Source organism: Bos taurus, chromosome 28, assembly GCF_002263795.3.
Source record: "Bos taurus isolate L1 Dominette 01449 registration number 42190680 breed Hereford chromosome 28, ARS-UCD2.0, whole genome shotgun sequence".
Lineage (NCBI taxonomy): Eukaryota > Metazoa > Chordata > Mammalia > Artiodactyla > Bovidae > Bos > Bos taurus.
The window spans coordinates 31,152,511-31,171,144 of record NC_037355.1 but is presented as its reverse complement, the minus strand read 5'-3'; the positions used below and the strand labels follow the sequence as shown (position 1 = coordinate 31,171,144).

Here is an 18,634-nt window from a genome sequence, read left to right as displayed (position 1 = left end):
TTTTGAGATGGGAGTTAAGTCAACCATGCTGAAGGGTTCAAATTGGCTGGAAAAGGCTTAAAAGCAGCAAGCAGTCACTGCCAGACACGGCAAACAACACCCATAATGAGAGGAGAGACTTATTTAAGTGCTCCTGAGTGGAAGACATTACATCTCAGGATGTCAGGAGACTTCTTGAAGCATGGGACCACCTAACATAAAACAGGAAACTAGAAGAGCCAGACCAAAAATAGTCTGCATCTTCACTAAACAAGAGAAGGGATGTAGAGGTTAACAGATTTAAAGGCCACGGAAGCAAGAGCCCACCCAAAATGAGAAGGCACTGCGTTCAGTCAATTATCTTGATTTTGAGTGAAATGAAGAACAAAGTTTCATACTTTTAGTTTGCCTATCGTATGTAATATGTGCCCCCAAGACTTCGATCGTGTGGAATTACAACAGAAAAAGACATCATTATCAGGGAAATGAAAACATATCAAGTTCAAGACCCCTATAGAGAGGAATACCAGAAAGAAAAATAATATCTTGGCAGGATCTCCACATGTACACACACTCAGCTCTCTGAGCAGAAGCTGCAGAAAATTACCAAACTGCAAGACACGGAAGGTTTGTCTTTGCAGTTGAGATAGTCTGGCTCACAGATTTTGAGGATGGGGGGAGTGTTGTCAATAGTCAGATTGAAAGGAGGTTATTTCAGGATGTCCGCCCCTACTTGGAGGTGAGCCATCCTTAATTTTAGATTTGCAGTACTGAAAGCTCCATGAATAGAAAGAACTCTGGTCATGAATCGGCATCCCCGTGCTGCTACTTAACTAGTTGCATTACCTTGGATGGGCCACAGTCTCATAGACTCTGTTTCTTCTTCTATACACTAAACACTAACCACCTCCAAAAGGTGTTAAGAATAATGTAACAACTCATATTTATTAAAAGCCTCCCACCTGGCTCTTAACTAGTCAGTTCAGATCAGTTCAGTCACTCAGTCGTGTCCGACTTTTTGGGACCCCGTGAACCACAGCACGCCAGGCCTCCCTGTCCATCACTAACTCTCGCAGTCCACCCAAACCCATGTCCATTGAGTTGGTGATGCCATGCAACCATCTCATCCTCTGTCATCCCCTTCTCCTCCTGCCCTCAATCTTTCCCAGCATCAGGGTCTTTTCAAATGAGTCAGCTCTCCGCATCAGGTGGCCAAAGTACTGGAGTTTCAGCTTCAATATCAGTCCTTCCAATGAACACCCAGGACTGATCTCCTTTAGGATGGACTGGTTGGATCTCCTTGCAGTCCAAGGGACTCTCAAGAGTCTTCTCCAACACCACAGTTCAAAAGCATCAATTCTTCGGCGCTCAGCTTTCTTTATAGTCCAACTCACATCCATACATGACCAGTGGAAACACCACAGCCCGGACTAGACAGACCTTTGTTGACAAAGTAATGTCTCTACTTTTTAATATGCTGTCTAGGTTGGTCATAACTTTCCTTCCGAGGAGTAAACGTCTTCTAATTTCATGGCTGCAATCACCATCTGCAGTGATTTTGGGGCCCTGAAAAATAAATTCAGCCACTGTTTCCACTGTTTTCCCATCTATCTGCCATGAAGTGATGGGACCAGAAGCCATGCTGTTAGTTTTCTGAATGTTGAGGTTTAGGCCAACTTTTTCACTCTCCTCTTTCACTTTCATCAAGAGGCTCTTTAGTTCTTCACTTTCTGCCATAAGGGTGGTGTCATCTGCATATCTGAGGTTATTGATACTTTAACTAGTCAATCCTCATTAAATAAGCCCATGAGTCACATATTTTCCTCATTTTATGTATGTTACAGGGATGAAATGTTAACATATTTAAAGCCCACAGCTTTGTCCTTGGCACCTAGTGGCCACTAGGTAGGTAGTGAATCACACCAGTGTCCCTGTGGAAGGGGTTTTTTACTCCATGTCTCTCAGGTATGAGATTTCAGTATCCCAATTCCAAGTCTGCATTTGTGTCTGCAATTGTATTAATCCCATTACTATAATTGTCCTAAGCTGGTGGAGAAGGAAGACTGAAGCCTTCGTGCTGAATATAAATGATGCATTCATGCCAACAGAAAGCCAAATGGAGTCAGATCCATGTTGAAACATTGTACAGAGAAAAGTGGAGGGAGGACAGCAACATCCCCAAGCATGTGGTGTTACAGGTTTGTGCAACTCCTAAAACCCAGGGCCAGAGCCGCCAGGCCACAGCAGCATCGAAAGCAGTGACTGAGTTTCAGCAAACATCATCCATTTCATCATTTAATTTTATGGGTGTTATGGTTTTCATTTTTACACTGAAGCCATCCCTTTTGGGGGTCTATGGCTTATAAATATGAACTTAGAAAAAGTTTTATCTGGTTTTATGATCGTATACTTAAGCAACATTGAAATAAAAACAGTAACAGTGTGGGCCCATGGGGAGTGGGTTTCCTCCCCCCACCCTTTAGAAGGATCCCAAGTTTGAGAAGGACCATGTGATACACATTCAAGGTGCTGTATCTTACAATGGCTGCAAAAGGCAGAACTTTAAAAAGACCTAACGCCCTGAGCCACCACTCAGATTCACTGACCTTGCAGGTTTAGAATACAGGGCACCTATGACACAAGGGCATTTCCCCCAACTTGCCTGCTGAGCTCTTCCCCTGGCAGCTCCCCAAGGGCCCAAAATGCCTCCCTCACAGGTCACTGCCCTTGGGCTGTTTGGGATGGGCTAAAATCAAGGGGCTCAAGAGAAAACAAAAAAATTGAGCTTTGGAAATAGAGGATGAGAAAGGGAAACATGGGAAGGTTGGCAGGCCCATGTCAAGTCTTCTGTGAAGCTGGAAGCAGCTATACCCAGAGACTCCTGGCTCTGAAATGCAGAGACCTAGGTTCTGAGGGTCAGGGACCCAGTTTGGGCAGAGGCCCTTTCCTCTAGCCCTTCCCACTGCAGCCTTATTAACTCCCAGAAAGTCCCTTTTCTCTGCAAGGTAAATAAGACACTTCATTTTAATATCTTTCCCAAGCTAGTACCTCCCTGGCCTGCTAACTCCTGAACTCTAAGAAGAGAGAAACTTTCCCTAAGCCTAAAGTAATCTCAAAATCTAATTGTGCCTGACACTACCTGCCTCAAGCAATCCAAGGGGAGAGCTGCAAAACCTCAAAACCATTTCTCTAGGGCATCCGGGAAAAGCAGGGGAGGAGGAGGGCCGGCTCAATCAGAGCTTATAAGGGACACCTGGCTTCTCCAGCAAGTAAAAGGCACCTGGCCCCCCAGTAGTCGAGTCCAACCCTCCAGCAATGACTAAAAACAACTAAAGCGTCACTACAGGGCTGACAGCAAGTAAAGCTGGGTGTCTATCACCCCACGTGGAAACTAGAGTGTTGCCATCCGCAAGGACGCCCGTTAAAGAAGTCAGGTGCGAAATAAAACTGGAGCACTGTAGCCTTCTACCGGTCTTTGATAAGGGGTTTAGGGTTAGGAACAGGAGCCAGTCTGCAGCGAAGCCCTGCAACCCAGCGCCTGCACGGTGGCATCGTGAATCTCACTGTGTCTTTCAGAGGCTCCTACCTCCGTCGTTGGGAAGAAGAAAAAGAAAACTCTAAACCGACCATTTCTATTCTATAACCGTATTGGTGTAAAGACAAATGTATTAAAACGTTTCTTTTAACAAGGTTCTTTTTTTCCTTCTGATTATGAAAGAAATTACAACTTTTTTGTGGGCTCGAAAAAGTACCGTGGGTTGTGAGAGGTGCCCACTCCACCTGACGGAGAGGTCCGCAGGCTGGTCTCTGGTCACTGAGCGCTGGGGTTGGAGGGGTCCGGGCGACCTGAGGGTCTTCCCGCCCTCTCCTCCCGCGTCTGTGCTCCCCTCAGGCCTGCCTCACTCGGCTGCTGCAGACGCGGCCCCGAGGTGGGGCACGGAGCACCCGTCTGACCTCTGGACGCCGCTCGCCCCAGAGCTCCCTCCTCAGACCGACCGTGCCCAGGAGGGGGCGGGGTGGCCCCAGCGGACTTACTTGAGTTCCACTGACCACAAGCCCGGCCATGGCGACGGGGCGGGCGCGCGGTACCGAGTGCCGAGCAGGAGCGCGGTGGCGGCGGCAGCTCGCGGCCGGCGCTTAGTTCCGCACTGGGCGGTCAGCTGACCCGGCGGAAGCCCGAGGCGCGGACCGAGCGTCGGAACCTCGGCTCCGCTGTGCGCCCGCCGCCCGCCCGGGGCCGGGCCTCGCGCAGGTGAGCCTCAGCTACCGCCCCGCGCGCCGCAACAGGTGCCCGCCGCTCCTGCGCCCCACCCTCGGCGGGGGCGCGGGCGAACCGCCTGGCTTCTCGGCGCCCCACCCCGGGCGTCCCAGGACCCTATCGTTCAGGAGGGGTCAAGACAACAGGGATAGTCTCCCATTTCACGCCCAGAGCCCTGCCGCGTTGGTGGGGGCGAACTGGAGGATAGTGGAGTGGGGAGGCCTCCCATCACGAGCTCCCCATCTGAGCCGTTAGCCAGGAGCATGGAGAGCTAGGACTTTCCTCTGTGTCACAATCCGGATTACACAATTGTCCTCAACTGCAGGGAGGAGGGGCGTCTGGGCCGAAACTCCTCTCCCCAACTTTGAGGGTATGAGGGAAGGGGAATAGTTAAGAGATTGAAAGGATACTTGATGGAGTTTCCGTTTGCATGGGGAGCAGGAAGAAATTGAATTTTTCTGTAAGTAAAGCACTGGCTCAGCTAGTAGCACCCTACTTGACAGGAATACTCCCCAGGAAGAAGAGCCAAATGCTGTTCCCAAATTTATTCTCTAATCTCACAGGGAAATGTTAAATGTGAGGCTGCAAGTCATCGGAGGAGTCAGCTCCCCACACACATCTTCCCCGCATCTGGAGGTGAAGGGGGGCCTCTGCTGCCTTCTGTCTGGATGAAGTCAGGCCCTGTGGGCACGCAAATGGATGTTCATGCCTGTCCTCCACTGAAAGGGCCCCAGTTTTCTCCATGCCTGTTTTTGCCTTCACACCTCATCACCAGGATGCACAAAGCTATTCAGTTCAGTCGCATCCAACTCTTTGTAACTTCATGGACTGCAGTATGCCAGGCTTCCCTGTCCATCACCAACTCCCGGAGCTTACTCAAACTCATGTTCATCGAGGCATTGATGCCACCCAACCATCTCATCCTCTGTGGTCCCCTTCTCTTCCCACCTTCAGTCTTTCCCAGCATCAGAGTCTTTTCAAATGAGTCAGTTCTTTGCATCAGGTGGCCAAAGTATTGGAGTTTCAGCTTCAGCTGAATATTGAGTGAATATTCAGGACTGATTTCCTTTACAATTGACTGGTTGGATCTCCTTGCAGTCCAAGGGACTCTCAAGAGTCTTCTCCAACACCACAGTTCAAAAGCATCAATTCTTCGGCACTCAGCTTTCTTTATGGTCCAACTCTCACATCCATACATGACTACTAGAAAAACCGTATCTTTGAACAGACTTTTGCTGGCAAAAAAATTACCAGATTCCAGTTCAATTTCATGTATCACCCATCCCCTATTGCAACTGAGAGCCAGCCCAGCGGTAACTAGCCTTTCCACCCTGCTCCTTTCATACCAGTGGGCATAAGCACTATTTGAACAGAGAAGGGAAAACTGACTCCTGACACACCAGACTCCAGGTCTCATGAGCATTGCAAGTACCTCAGTTCAGTAGACTTATTGATGACTGTAGCTTCCCACCTCCATCAAAGAGGGTGTTCACAGGCCTTTTCATTGTTCCTGTTTTATCACTCCATAGATCTAAACCTTAGGTCTTAGAAAGCCCTAGTTGTGCAGTTGATGATGATGATTGCGATGGTGGTTCAGCATTTTGTGGCCATCACAGTTCTCTCTCCGGCGTGGCGCTAACGCACTAAAACATGCATCTTTATTGTCAGCACTCTGATGAGTGGGGGTGACTTCAGAGGGTTGACCCGCCTGCTCTTTCTCTCTGTTGGAAGGAGCAGACACAGTAAAGTAGAGCTGTAAGAACACAGACTTGGTTGTGTTTACTTTGGGGGGCTCCAGGAAATGCTGCAACAAAAGGCCCCACTGGCCAAATAAGCAAGCTTGCCCTCCAGAGATAAGGGGGATCAAAGGGAATCTTCCGAGGCCTCCTGCCCTGGGCCAGTCCCTCCGGCTCCTCCCTCCTTCTCTGCTGGACGCACCCTCTCTGGTCCATTGTCCACTTTTGTCTGCCTTTCCTGCCTGAAAAAAGAGGAAGTGATACTCTGCCCTCCCCGGGGACCTTTCCCCTTGGCCTTCCTAAAAGGGCTTTGACCCAAAGGAGACAACATGTGGAAATAAACTGAAACCTACTCAGAAATGAAACTGGAACCCCACTCTTGCCTCCCACCAGGGGGAGGGTGCCTAAGGTCATTTCATCCATGCCCCTGCCTCCATACATGGCTATGTCTTCTGAGCACAGAAAGTCTGTTCTGCAGACCCTATCCACCAATGACACCGAAGTCAGCAGGGGTCTTTGCCACTTTTCCAAACCCCCTCACTGCAGTTCCCTTCTCTACATAGCCCCAGCTATCATTCTAAAAGCTGGATTTGACCCTACCTGAAATCTTTCAATGACCTCCTCCCAGTCTAATAATACAGCCCCAAATCTTGAGCCCCAATCATCATACTTACGTCCCTCAAGACCTTTTATATCCCATCAACCTTTGCCTCTCCGGCCTCCTTTCCTCTGCTTGCCTTTTGGCTGTTGGTTTTGCCTCAAATGCCTCTCCAACCACTCGTCTCCACTAAGTGAACACACTAGGAAGGCTATTTGACTCGGGGAGAGAGCATTGGGAAATCACAAAGCACAAAGTTCAAGACAGCTCATGTTAAAGTGGGCTTTAATGTTAGAAATGTAAACTGATGACAATAGGGAGCTATTGAAAGTTATTCAGCAGAGTAAAAGTCTGTTTAACGTAGTGGAGGAGGGCTCCTCTAGGAACAGACTGGATTCACCTCTCCTTACTCCCCTCAGCTTTGGGAAGTCAGTCTTCAGAACAGAGGAACAAGGAGAAGGAGCGGGAGGGAGAGGAGAAGGAGAAAAATTATCTATATCTCTGAACCAAGGAAGATCAGAAGAGTGAGCAGGGCAGGGACATTCTTCTACCTCACCACCTTCTTAACGAAAAAGGGAAATTTAATAGAAATAGCAAAAGGTAAGTTTCTTCAGGTAACATGGACCTCCCCTTGGGAGGGGAGAGAGCAAACTCATATACAGCTGGCCCAGAAGTGGGCAAATGATTCCTTCAGAACACAAGGAGTTTGCAGAAATCAACAGAGAGGCTGAGTCTTCTTGGGGTTTCTCCCTGCATAAAGCTCTTCCTTCCCTGCCCCAGGAGCACCAAGGGGAAGGGAAGGTTCATGCAGTCATCCGGGTTCATCCCATTCCTCAGCCAAGAGAGAGGGAGCTGGAGGACTCCCTGCCTCACCCATTTATTATCACAGCCCCTCTGCCCCAGTTTCCAAAGGCTAGGCCCCATGCCGGGCACTGGGGGCACTCATGACACAGACACACCCTCCAGGAAAGAGGTTCATACTCAGGCATTTAAGGTACTATGTCAACACGAAGTGCTGTAATTGGGGTCCTATTTTCTGAAACCAAAGGTGAGACATGTAGCCCAATTTGTTCAGTACACTCAAGACAGCCACAGGACAGAAAGTTCAAATCAAACCTGAGCTACATTCTGAAGTTCTAACATATGTATATGGAGAGTGAGAAGGCTCAACACATATAACGGGATACTTCCTTATTGCCCTCCATGAAGAGGGCGATATTTTATTCCTACTGTCATCTTTGTTATTATTATTATTCTTTGGCAGACGAGGCCTTTTCCCCTAGAGTCCTTCCTCCGTCACATTCCTGGGGACAGAAAGGAAAATCCTGTTTATTTCCAATCAAGGGAGTTGATTCTAGGGTCGGCCAGAACCAGAGAAACAGGAACTGATTCCTTAAATCTTCCAACTCCATGCATCAGCAGCTGAAAGAAAGACAGGGGCCAGTTAACAAAGTTTTATTCACATTCCTCCCTATCCTTAACTGAATTTCTGTTCGGCCTGGCCTCATTTCTTTCAGGCCCAGCCTCTGAGCAGGTTAAGATGGCTGCTGTAATTAATCACACCCCAGCCCCTAGTTCAGACTCACCACATTCAGATTTCAATTAAAAAAAAAAAAAAGGCAGAATGTCTGCATACAAAATGCTCTTTGTTGCTGAAGCAGACTCATTTCAGTCTAAAAGGGGTTGGGGAAGTATAGGAGAGAGGGGAGTTTTCCAGGGCCCTCTTGGCAGTTTGTGCACACTAGTGAGGCGACTTGAGGATGATCTATACTTCAGAACACCTCTCTGCTTTTCCATTCTGAACAATTCATTTGTTTCATGTGTATTAAATGTCATCATAATGCCTGGCATGAGTATTCATTGCACAGATATTAGTTTATTATTATTTACTAGTATCCTAATTATAATTACTATTATTTAATTCTCAGCACCTCCGATTTCCCTTCTCTTTAGATCTTAAAAGGTTCTGTTGTTGTCTCTCTACTGAAGTGCAAATATCCACCAGGAGCAGAGAAGGGAGCAGGTTTGGGGAAGGGGTGTGGGAAGGAGCTTCTGCTTTTCTTCTGTGATTTCTGCGACCTGCACTTACTACTTTTGTAATTAAAGACAAGATAGGAGGAGACCACCAGGGAGAAAAATAAGAATTTACAAATGAGACTGCTATCTGCTGATGTCTTAGCATTATTTTCACAAATCCTGAAGACAGCAGTGAAAAACAAATCATATTCCCCAATTTGCCTGGAACTTGCCAGACACTCCAGGTCCTTAGCTGAGCGCAAAAGAGAGTCATCCCTGATGTGGCGACAGGGGTTCAGATTCGGAAAGGGAAAGGAATCCTTGACCAGACGACACTCTTCAACTTTATACTGGCCAGTGGGGAAGAAGGGAGCAGGGTCTAAGGCCCAGTGACCCTTCCAGAATCCCAGCTTGGCTTGACGAGTTTCTGCCACTTAGAGGAAAAACCTCTCCCAACTTCAATTAATATATATAGAATTCACCAGAGAAAGACAAATATCATGCGATATTGCTTATATAGGGAATCTTTAGAAAGGATAAAAATGAACTTATTTACAAAACTGAAACAAAGTTACAGATATAGAAAATAAACTTACCGTCACTGGGAGGTAAGGAAGGGGGAGGGAAAAACTGGAAGATTGGGATGGATACATTCACACTACTATATATAAAATTATAACTAATAAGGACCTACTGTATAACACAGGCAATTCTACTCAGCATTCTGTAATGGCCTATATGGGAAAATAATCTTAAAAAGAGTGAACATATGTATTTGCATATGAGATTCACTTTGCTGTATACCTGAAACTGGGCTTCCCTGGCCGCTCAGTGGTAAAGAATCCACCTGTGAATGCAGAAGATGCAGTTTTGATCCCTGGGCAGGGAAGATCCCCTGCAGGAGGAAATGGCAACCCATTCCAATATTCTTGCCTAGGAAATCCCATGGATAGAGGAGCCTGGCAGGTTACAGTCCATAGGGTAGCAAGAGTTGGGACACGTCTAAGCGACTGAACAACAAACACCACCTGAAGGTAACGTGACACTGTAAATCAATTACACCTCAGTAAAAAAATTTTTAAAAATTATGAGACGTCAGGCATGTCACTTTAAAAAAAGTATATGAACTCAGAAAATTAAGATTCTGATTCAGTAGGTGGTGCCCTAGCATCTCTTATGTTTCTCAGGTACTTCAAGCAGTGAGGACTTGTAATCATCCAAACTCACTGTGGCTTCAGACGTCATCTGCTCCAGCTACTGCTGTGGAAACCACGGCTGGGAGAGTGAAAGGAAACAGCCCAAGGTCACCCAGCCAATGAGCAGCAGACCCCAGGCCAGCGCTGTGATCTGCTGAACAAAATAACACAGAATTCCTCCTAAGTCCCAGTAAGAACAGGATAAAGAGACGGGAGGAGCGCCAGGAAGATGCCATTTCACATCTAATCACTTCTTGTCACGTTGTAACCATTTTCCTCATATGGAGCCCCACGCTGATGGATCAGAAATAACATTTTCAAAGTTATATCTGCAAGGAAATGGCTATTAATGTTCTTCCTCTCCTTTTAGAGTGCTGAGGAATACATATTAATTTTCTCTCTACTTATATTGCCTATTTGCAAATTGTATTCACTACCCAGTGCTCCAATTTGTCCTACCCATGAAGAGATTAGGATGAATAAATGTGTTCCTGGAAAGAAAAGAAAAGAAAGAATTTGTCACTGAGATTTATTTTTATAATTATTTACAGGGATTATTTTAGAATATATGGGGGCAATAATAATAATGTACATGCAAGGGTTCTGGCATAATTTACCAATACTAATTCTGCGTCTCTTCTCACTTCTTTGAAAGGAACCCCAGCTCTCTCTGCAGCTCTGAGCCAGGGGCCAGAGAGGTGGCAGCTACACCTGACCTCACCGGTGCTGAGGGTCAGATGAAGGGCTGGTCATGCCTTAGAGTGGCCAATGCCCTGGCCTAGGAGTCCTGGGTTCAAGACCTAGCTCTGTACCAGCCAGCTGGGAGCCCATGCAGAATCTTTCACTCCTAATAACCTCAGTTTCCTTAAATGTAAACTAACAAATCTAAGAAACTATTTATTAGTAAAATAAAAATACAAGTTAAGTAGGACTTCCTTGGTGGCTCAGTGGGTAAAGAATTCGCCTGCAATGCAGGAGACCTGGGTTTAATCCCTGGGTTGGGAAGATCCCCTAGAAAAGGGAACGGCTCCCCTCTCCAGTATTCTGGCCTGAAGAATTCCATGGACTGTATAGTCCATAGGGTCACAAAGAGTCAGACACAATTGAGCAACCTGCACACATCACACACATAAGTAGGTAAGTAGGTATAGCTCCCCAAAATAAGGAGAGAGAATGTCAACAAATTTCCTGAGCACCTACTACATGACAGGCACCAGGAGCAGAACAAGGACCAAGACAAAGACAGTCCTTACTCCCACGAGGTTTACATGAAAGACACAGGCAACAAGCAGATAAATAATGTAATTTCACGTATGTGAAATACATAATTTCAGGTAGCACTGACATCTGCTATAAAGACAAAAGTAGACAATGCAATAAAGAGTGGGGGCGGGGTGCTAATTTGGGGGGACACAAACTGCACAGCTTCAGATGGCTGTGGGGTGTTCTGGGGAGGCTTCTCTAAGGGGATCAACATTGGAGCCGAAGCCTGAATAGTAAGATGGGGCCAGCAATGAGAAGACTTGGTAGAAGGGTTTTCCAGGCAGAGGGAATAGCAAATGCAGAAGCTCTGCATGTTCTCCCAGTGCCGTGTTGTCGTGTTCTCACTTTGCTGTGCTTTCGTGGTGAACCTGGACTCGGGTGCTTCCAAGGGTAGAGTGTCACCCCAACCAGAAAGATGAGTACCCAAGACAGCCGCTGAAGGCTCTGGATGGCTCCTCAGCTTCAGAGCACAGGGGGGCTGAGGCTTCAGGATGCTGCAGCCAGAAGCAGAGACAGGCACAGGCACACAGAGCCCTACAGCCCTGTGGAGCACCTGCGGTCTTCCTGGAGAAGAGAACGCAGAAGGATCACTGACCCTGACAGATGACTACACCAGCACAGACTCTCACAGACACACAAAAGCACACACACACACACACACACACAGATGTAAGTGCACTCACAAGAGACACACGCCAATGCTGCATTCATGGATTCCAGCTCGTGGCTGCGATCTGAGCCCTGAACCCCAATCTGAGACACACCTTGGTTGCCCATCTACTGCAAACTGGCAGGCAAAGAATACACTGTAGATTTTTGGTACTTATTTGTTTTAGTGTTTTTTTGTTTTTGTTTTTGTTTTTTTCTTTTTGGCCATACTGCATGGCATGCGGGATCTTGGTTCCGCAACCAGGGATCGAATCAGTGCCCCCTGCAGTAGAAGCATGGAGTCCTAACCACTGGACCACCAGGGAATTCCCAAATTATTGGTACTTGAACTCGGAGGGTTTATAGCTTATCCTGAGGTAATGGAAATTCATTCATTCAATTCATTTATTCAAAAATATTTATTGAGTGCTGGCTGTATGCTTGACACTAATGTCGGGACAAGGCAGTACAAAAGATAAAGTTTCTACTCTTGCAGAGCTTACTTTCAGTAGTAGTAGCGGTAGCGTTAGTCACTCAGTTGTGTCCGACTCTTTGCGATCTCATAGACTGTAGCCTGCCAGGCTCCTCTATCCATGGAATTCTCCAGGCAAGAATACTGGAGTGGATTGTCATTCCCTTCTCCAGAGGATCTTCCTGACCCAGGGATTGAACCTGGGGCCTGCTACGTTACAGGCAGATTGTTTACCATTTGAGCTACGGGGAAGACCTAAAGAGGTAGATATAAAAAAGAAAATACAGAATATGTCAGGTGGTGCTAAGTAAGAGAACAATACAGCAGAGAAAAGGGATAACAAGTACCAGGGGTAGGCGATCCAGTGGTTAAGACTTCACGCTTCCACTGCAGGGGGATGGGTTCGATCCCTGGTCAGGGAACTAAGATCCCACGTGCCACAAGGTACAACAAAAAAGAAAAGTGTTAGGGGTAGATAGGGTGATCAGAAGGCCCCAGTAAGAAAGTGGTATGTAGGCCAAGACTTGCCGGAAGTAAGGGAGAACCAGGTGGACATCTAGGAGAAAAATGTTCCAGGCAGCCAGAACAGCAAGTGCCAAGTCCCTGCCAAGCAGGCCTTGGCAGGTTTGGGAAACAGCAAACATGTCAGAGTGGCTGAAGTGGAGTGAGCAAGGGCAAAAATAACAGTAAATGAAATCGCAGGGCAGGGTTTAGGGTGGGGATGGGGGACAGATCATCTATCACCTGACAGACTGAAGCTGGGACTTGGCCTTGCTCTCCAAGATGGGGATAAGGAGGCGTGAGCGGAGGACCCACATTTTGTAAGTATTGTTCTGGCTACTGTATTTAGAACGGACCAGGGAAGGGAAGGGCAGAAGCAGGGAAATCAAACAGCAGGCTATGGCAAGAATCCAGGAGACAAGAATCCCTAATACATCTTGAAGATGGCATGAACAGAATTTCCTGATGGATATGACATGGAGGGTATGAGAAACACAGGAGTCAAGGGTAAGTCCAAGATTTTGACCTGAGCAACTAGAAGGATGGAGCTGTCACACTGAAATGGATGAGCAAATTAAGGGAAGCAGGGAATCGGGATCACTTGACCTGAGAAGTTTGATACGACTTTGAGACAGACAAGTGGAAATGTCAAGGAGAAAGTTGAGCATATGAAAGTGAAGGAAACAGATCTGTACCAGAGTTAGAAATTTCAGAGTCCTCAGCTTTTAGATGTCATTTAAAGCCACAAGAGAGGAGAGAGATCTGAAGATTGGGCCCTAGAGTACTAACAGTTAGAAGTCAAGGAAAAGGGGAGGAACCACAGAGAGACTGAGAATGAGCAGCTGGAGACGTAAGGACAAACCAAAAGCAAGTCAGACCCCAGAAGCCAAAGAAAGAAAGTGATCAAAGGGACGGAGTTCCAGCATAATGACCAATTCAGTCAAGGATCACCAGAGGCTGTTGAAAGCATCGGGTAAACAGGAAATTCACATGGTCTCAAAGTATCATTCCACAGATTGCCTATAAATTACAAAGGGAAGAATGTACCTTTACACTGAAGAGATCTGGCAGTCACCACCTACCCAAGAGTTCAAAGTTGGCATCCAGTGAGGAGACAACCTGACGATACAGACCTCTGATGTGATACATGAGGAAGTACACACCACCCACATGCTGTTCTTGCCAAAATGTTTGGCCAGAATCTACTCATAGGAAGCAGGCAAATCAAAAAGTGGAACATTCTTTAAGACAACGGTTCTAACTTGGAGGGTATTATGCTTAGTGAAATAAGTCAGACAGAGAAACACAAATATTGTACCTTATCACTCACCTATGGAATCTAAAAAATAAAACAAACTAGTGAATATTTTTTAAAAAAGAAATAGAGTACAGATATAAAAGAACAAACTAGTGGTTACCAGTGGGGAGAGAGAAGCAGGGAGGTGGGGAAGATCAAGGTAGGGAATTCAGAGGAACAAACAACTATGTATAAAATAAGTAAGCTACAAGGATATATGTATAGCATAGAGAATACAGCCAAATTTTTAATAATTACAAATGGAACATAATCTTTAAATTTGTGAATTACTATATTGTACACTTGGGACTTATTATATTATAAATGAACTATATCTCAATTTTAAAAAGTAAAAAAAAAAAAAAGACCTTTGGACTAGACTGTCCAAAATGTCATATCGTGGGGCCAAAAGCGGGGCTGAGTGTTCTAGATTAAAATGCACTAATCTTGGGAGTACAGGGAGTTGTACATGGTTGTACACGGTTGTACAGGTACTTGGTTGCACATGACAACCAAGAGCAATGCATGATCTTTTACTGGCTATTGGAACTGGGGGTGGAAACTAAAAAGACATCTCAGATAATTGGAAATGCTTTAATTGGAACCTTTTAATGACATAACTGATTATATTAAATTAACATCATTTTTCTCAGGTTTGCTAATTGTACTGAAGTTTCATAAAAGAATGTTCTCTCCTTAAGAGATGTGAGCTGAAGAAATTAAGATAAACATCAAGATGCCTACAGCTTGCATATGATTTGGGATTGGAGGGAAACGTGTGTGTGTGTGTACGAGAGAGAGAAAACGATACATGTTACATGGTAACATTAAGAGCTGAAGAGTCTAGGTGAAGGCACTGGGCATTCATCATCCTGTTCTTAAATTTTTCATAAGTTTGCAATTTTTTGGTAAATAAAATATTGGAATAAAAGAAGGAGTGATTAACCTGTCCAGTGCTACTAAAGGTCAAGTAAATTGAGGACAGAGAATTCACCATTGGGTTTAACAACAGGGAGGTCACTGGTGACCTTGCAGACAGGAAGAGAGCAGAAGAAGTAGGCAAAGGCCAAATCATAAAGAGCTAAACAGACCCCACTGTGTACACAACAGGAGAAAAGTGGTCATGTTTGTGCTGGAGGACCACTGGTCTCACAGTAATGGGAAGGACAGATCAGGAGGGGGCGAGCAGGGACAGGACAATGTCCTCATAGGCTCTGAAAGGACACTCCCACCCCCACAGAGCATGGCGGGGGCCTGATAGGAGAGACTGCAAAAAGTCTGCAGCCCAATTGCCAAGAGTTGATGTCTGTTTGGGAGTCAGGGGTGAGGGAGCCAAGACGGTGCCATTCACCAAAATAATGGGTTGAGAAGGGGCAGAGGGGTCTGATGCATTTAAAAGTCTACAAATTCATAAAGATACAGGCACCCCAATGCTCACAGCAGCACTATTCACAATAGACAAGACATGGAAACAACCGAAATGTCCATCACCAGAGGAACGGATAAAGAAGATGTGGTGTATATACACAGTGGAATATTACTCAGCCATGAAAATGAATGAAATGATGCTATCTGCAGCAACATGGATGCAACTAGAGGGTATCATACTAAGTGAAGTAGGTGAGAGAAAGACAAATATCTCATGATATCACTTGTATGTGGAATCTAAAATAGGATACAACTGAACCTATCTATGGAACATAAACACTCACAGACATAGAGAACAGACCAGCGATTGCCAAGGCGGTGGGGGCTGGGGGGTGGTACAAAAGATTGAGGCTAGCAGATGAAAGCTTCTGCATATAGAATGGAAAAATAACAAGGTCCTACTGTATAAGACAGAGAACTATATTCAGTATCATATGATAAATCTGGAAAAGAACATATCAAAAAAGAATGTATTATATATAACTGAATCACTTTACTGTACAGCAGTAATAACAATACTGTATATCAATCATACTTCAATTTTTAAAATAAGATAAAGTCTACACACAGTGTGCCCTCCTCTGAGGAAAGCAGGAGACAGGACATCCTAGAATCAACAGCAGCACAAGACAGTAATGTGAGCACAGCACACTTGAGGACCTGGCGAGCCACTCCCATTGCACTCCATGCACTGCCGTCCGAGCCCAGCTCAGAGTGCTGGGGTGTGCTATGGTGTGACAGTGACCTGGCGGTACCTCTGTTCATAAAGTCTCCTCATCCTGGGGAATTCCTCTCCCCAAACCACTTCCAAGGGCTGCTCACCTTGTTGACAAGGATCTCCAATGTTCCAACCCTCGATGACTGCTTTGGGGTCTGAAACATCATTAAAAGGCTCTCCTGTGTGCTTGGCATTGATGCCTGCAACTTGACGTTGTTATGTGCATTGATTTCTGCCACTATCTTCCCAACTAGGTGGTCAGTTCCTTGACTGTAGGGAACCCAGTTATATTTCAAAATACTCTCAGCCTTGCCCAGAAGAGGTGATCTATAAACTGGGAAATAGAGAAGGAGAACAACAGAGGCAAGAAGACGATGAAGGCCAACACTTAACATGCCCCCTAACGGCTCACCGTGCTGACTCCCAGACACGGGGACCACTTCTACCGGTCTGAGTGAAGCCTCTAAGAGGCCACTGCTGCCAGCGCCCCCAGCTCCTAAGTCAGAACCTCTGGTAGGAAGCCTCCCAGAAACAGCCCACGGTTCTCTCTCCCAAAGCTGTTTGCAGTAAGTGACTCACCCAATTAAGAGCATCTACATAACAAAGCCTCACCGGGCTGCAGAGGTCATGCAGACTGTGAAGTGCGTCTTTAGTGCGTGCGTAGAAGGTTCACTAATTACCAGTCATTTCCACCCCTCAAGAGCCTGTCAGCCTTTGAGATGCAGGGGATAAAAGAATCCCCAAATTCCCACCCCACACCAATCACTCCTCTGTCTCCAACCCGCCCCTGCATTTCAAACCTGTGACTAATTAAGTACCAGGGATGGGCCTCTGCCCACCTGGCTCTGTGCCTGGAGGAAGGAAGGAGAGGAAAGAGGTTGCCTCTGATGGGGTGCAGGTTTTAGTAAAAGGAAACTGGAAGGGGCAAGGGAGCAAAGAGAGTTCTGACAGCGCTGCCTCCTCTCCGTTAAACGAACAGAACTTGTATCGTTTTACCTCTGTTTATAAAGGTGATAAGGGCTTCCCTCATAGATCAGTTGGTAAAGAATATACCCGGAATGCAGGAGATTCCGGTTCGATTCCTGGGTCAGGAAGATCCCCTGAAGAAGGGATAGGCTACCCACTCCAGTATTATTCAGCTTCCCTGGTGGTTCAGACGGTAAAGAATCTGCCTGTAATGTGGGAAACCTGGGTTCAATCCCTGGGTTGGGAAGATTCCCTGGAGGAGGACATGGCAACACACTCCTGTATTCTTGCCTGGAGAATCCCCATGGACAGAGGAGCCTGACGGGCTACAGTCCATGGGATCACAAAGAGTCAGACAGAGCTGAGCGACTCAGCACAGCACAGCATAACAGTGGTAAGTGTCTGCGGTAGAAACTACAGTAAGCAGGTAAGAAGAAAGCTAACTGACTCATAATTCCACCCCCTAAGGTATTGGTCACATAAACACCTTATAGCCTGCTTTCTAGATGACATGCATTTTAAATTTTTTATTTATTTACTTATTTTTGGCCACAGAGCATGTGGGATCTTAGTTCCCAAACCAGGGATTGAACCCTCACTCCCTGCAGTGGAAGGGTAGAGCCTTAACTGTCCTTAATTGGACAGCCAAGAAGTCCCTAGGTAACATACATTAGCCATGGGTGTGTGTATGCCCCTGCTCTTTCATAAATCAGCTTTTTCCATTTCATGAAATACCTCTAAAGGCTCTCTCAAAAGGGGCATGTGAAAAGAAAGCTGTTGGAGATACTGACCTAGGCTACCAGAGAGACGTGTTTGGGCATCAGAGCATAAGAGGAAGCCAGTGCCAGAATTTCTGAAAGCTGAAGGAGGCCACTGTGAGGCAGGAAAGAGCTCTTACCTTTGGAACTCAAGCGACTTCCTCTCTACAAACCTTAGTTTCCTCATCTAGAAGATGAAAATAACACTGCGTGCTTCATAAGATTACTGTGATGAGGTAAGGGAAATCATGGTTATGAGTCGGACACGACTGAGCGACTGAACTGAACTGATGCAAGCACTGGATATGTTATCCCTCATCTTAGTAAGGATTCATTTGTGGAGCTTCCCTGGTGGTCCAGTGGTTAAGACTCTGTGCTTCCAGAAAGGAAGCCATCTGGTTCAGCCCTAGAGGAGCTTAAAATCTAATTGGGAAGTTGAACACACACATACAAAAGATAAACGATATGAATGGCTTATAAAAGATATCATCAATAAGTAGACAATTAAGTGCCAGATGAGTGGCCTAGACAGTACTCCAGGAATTCAGAGGTAAGAAAGAACCCGGGGGATAACAGTAATAACCACTTTGAGCACTTTCTGTGTGCCAGGCACACACATGCATTGTTGCATTTCATTTACCCAGTGACTTAAGAGGTAGGTACCATTATTACATCCATTTTGCACAGGAGGAAACTGAAACCTCAGAGAGGTTAAGAACCCTGCCCTAAGTCACACATCTAGGAAGTGTGGCAGTGTGGAATCAAGCAGTGGACCCGGGGCACCCACCACACTCAAGCAC

The 18,634-nt window shown here is 46.2% G+C and overlaps 2 long non-coding RNA genes across 2 annotated transcripts in view; one reads left to right on the top strand and one right to left on the bottom strand.

The window, feature by feature from the left end:
* LOC101907017 (uncharacterized) overlaps positions 1–18,634 on the bottom strand; it is a 166,467-nt gene that overhangs the window by 131,463 nt on the left and 16,370 nt on the right. Inside the window, exons 6-9 of the long non-coding RNA XR_009493293.1 lie at positions 12,198–12,421; positions 9,815–11,610; positions 9,392–9,434; positions 4,015–7,993 (exon numbers count right to left, since the gene is read on the bottom strand). This is a non-coding gene — a long non-coding RNA (uncharacterized lncRNA). The remainder of the gene's footprint in view (positions 1–4,014; positions 7,994–9,391; positions 9,435–9,814; positions 11,611–12,197; positions 12,422–18,634) is intronic.
* LOC132344157 (uncharacterized) lies at positions 7,087–9,857 on the top strand. Its single transcript, XR_009493294.1, has 3 exons — positions 7,087–7,171; positions 9,525–9,621; positions 9,775–9,857. It is a non-coding gene; the product is annotated as an uncharacterized lncRNA (long non-coding RNA).